This window comes from Branchiostoma floridae, chromosome 15, assembly GCF_000003815.2.
Source record: "Branchiostoma floridae strain S238N-H82 chromosome 15, Bfl_VNyyK, whole genome shotgun sequence".
Classification (NCBI taxonomy): Eukaryota; Metazoa; Chordata; class Leptocardii; order Amphioxiformes; family Branchiostomatidae; genus Branchiostoma; species Branchiostoma floridae.
In genome coordinates, this window is record NC_049993.1 from 783781 (window position 1) to 786243 (window position 2463).

Sequence of the window (2463 nt, forward strand, 5' to 3'; positions counted from 1 at the left end):
CACTACCCTCCACATCTTTGTCTGAGATAGCTGGTGTGAGGCTTACTGGGCAGTGATACTTCACCAAGTAGTAGTATCTACACTGTCTGAAAGATATCAACATGAACAGATTTATGCAATCTGACACTAAGATGCAACAGTCCCTGATTACAAGCAACTATCATAGGTATTATAATTCTATGTACAAAACATTTTTTGAACAACATACTGTTTAATGCATTTAAGTTTGTGGTGATTTTAAGTTTGCAGTAGCACCATGCACTGTAGTCTCTTACTGTCATGAAAATATGTTTGCGGGGGTTTTAAGTTCTTGGTGAAGAGGCCACAGCAAACACTGCGAACATTATACCACAGCAAACATTTCTGCATTTACAGTATATAGTGTCACCCTATTGATGCTATCTAATATCATTCTTCCAGTTGTTGATTCCTGCCGTTATTGTTAATTTCTGCCTGTGACATCATAGTAAACAAGGCAGCTGGTTCAGAAACTGGTACTGTGACTTGCAAAAATGTTTGAAGTCAGCAAACAGTATATAATCAATTTGTATTTTTCAAGTTTTCATGATGTTTGCTTATTGGTGTTGCAAAAAATGTTTTTTTGCAAGTTACAAGTTACATGCAAGCTGCAGTGTTTGTCTACCATGATGTCATGGGCAGAAATAAGCTTGTTTACTGGGCATAAGGAATCAAGAGCTAGAAGTATGGCAAATAGAATGAAGACCTATCCACAACTTCTCAGGTTATCACAAAAAGTTCAAAACCATAGCCATAGCACAACCTAAAACACAAGCTTCTTGGTGAAGATAACAAAGATTGGAAAAAACTTACTCATGTCTCTTCAGGAGATGCACAAACAGCTTCTGGGCTTTAATATATCTCTTGGGAGTTCTGATTATCTGTAAATAAGAATAGAATATATTACAACTGAGGATTGCCATACAAGAAAAAATATGGCATATTGACTGTAAACTAAGGTATAAAGTGGAATGAGCCATCTTACACTTAAAGCACATACATGTAGAGGAATGTGGGTAAGATTAATTTAAGGCTACTCAAAAGCAAACACCTTGGAAACTTTCACAAGCACATTTGAGTTGTTTGGCATTGTTGTTTATGTTAATAACCCACCCTGAGGTTTATATGGTGTCATAACATAACACCTGGGCAAAGGACCAGGCATTTAAGACTCCATATATACCAAGGAACAGGCGGGTAATTATCGTTATCATTATATAGCATATCCAAACTAACCCATTGACACATTTGCCTACTCTGATCTGTCAAATCAACAGGATAATCATACCTACAGCTTAAAGTTTGAAGTTAGACGGCATCATAACTGCACATATGCACTCTGAACTATTGGTTTACATGTCTGCCAAGTACTCTGCATTGTTGTTTTAACAGTAGGAGGCACAGTGTCCAATATTCGTTATGATCTAAATTCATTATCAGGGCTCGAAATACTTTTTTTCTGCATACCTGCACTGGTGCAGATAACATTGAAAATTACCTGCACCAGTCAAATTTTACCTGCACCACTCTGAATTTAGGAAGTATGGATCATACTAATTTAAAATTGTTCAGGAACCATTGCTATTTTTTTCTTTTATACCCTACAGGTTTTAGCAGTCAATGCAGCTAATAACAATGCGCCTAAATCGTAGGACATTTATGTATAAAACCCTGGACCAGTGCAGGTTAGGTGCAGGTACACGTGTAGACACCAGAAATACCTGCACAGCTCCAATTTTATCTGCACTAACCTACATACACAGGTGGCATTTCAAGCCCTGATTATCCTACATCTTCAGATGATCCCATGACATTGACCACAAACCTTGCATTTCCGATCTTGTTGCTGTTTGGATGTGGGAAGTGCGGCTGCAGTGCTGTTAGTAGGTCTGTGGACATGTTTCTCCACTTCCTGCAGGAAAACTTTCTCCACCAACTTTTGAGCACCTCTGTTGCTTGCAGGAAGGTCATCTAGCACAGCTGAAAGTTACATAATATGGTACATTAGTGCAGACCTGCATATATGAATGATAACCTTTATGGTTTTGTTTTCAGTTATACCATGTTGCAGCCTCTGTACGTGTGTGTGGTGTGGGTGTGTATGTAGGTCAACGATCTTTACATGACTTTCCTCACTTCACTCAGGTTAAAATGAGTACCTAGCTTCAGTTAGGGCCATCCGTCGGATAGGACGTTCAGTGGAGATCCTGTGTCTGAGGAGAGCCATACCTCAAACATGTCATATTTAAATAGCCCACCAAACTTATCAAAGAGTAGGGTCTTTCCCGGTGTGAGTGGTTCAAAACCTACAGTCCTTTTGCCACACATGGTGCAATTGCTGTCCTATTGAGGTCACCGGAGTTATTTAGCCCCGCCTTTTGTAAGCTTCTCACAATTTAGCATTACAGTCAGGGAAAGTCATGACAAACTAATTACTTCAAGATT

The 2463-nt window shown here is 38.9% G+C and overlaps 1 long non-coding RNA gene across 1 annotated transcript; it reads right to left on the reverse strand.

Annotated features, from left to right (window-relative positions):
- Positions 1–2028, reverse strand: LOC118432384. Its single transcript, XR_004833074.1, has 3 exons — positions 1844–2028; positions 832–899; positions 1–86 (listed from the first exon to the last, which is right to left on the reverse strand). It is a non-coding gene; the product is annotated as an uncharacterized LOC118432384 (long non-coding RNA).
- Between the last annotated feature and the right edge of the window lie 435 nt (positions 2029–2463).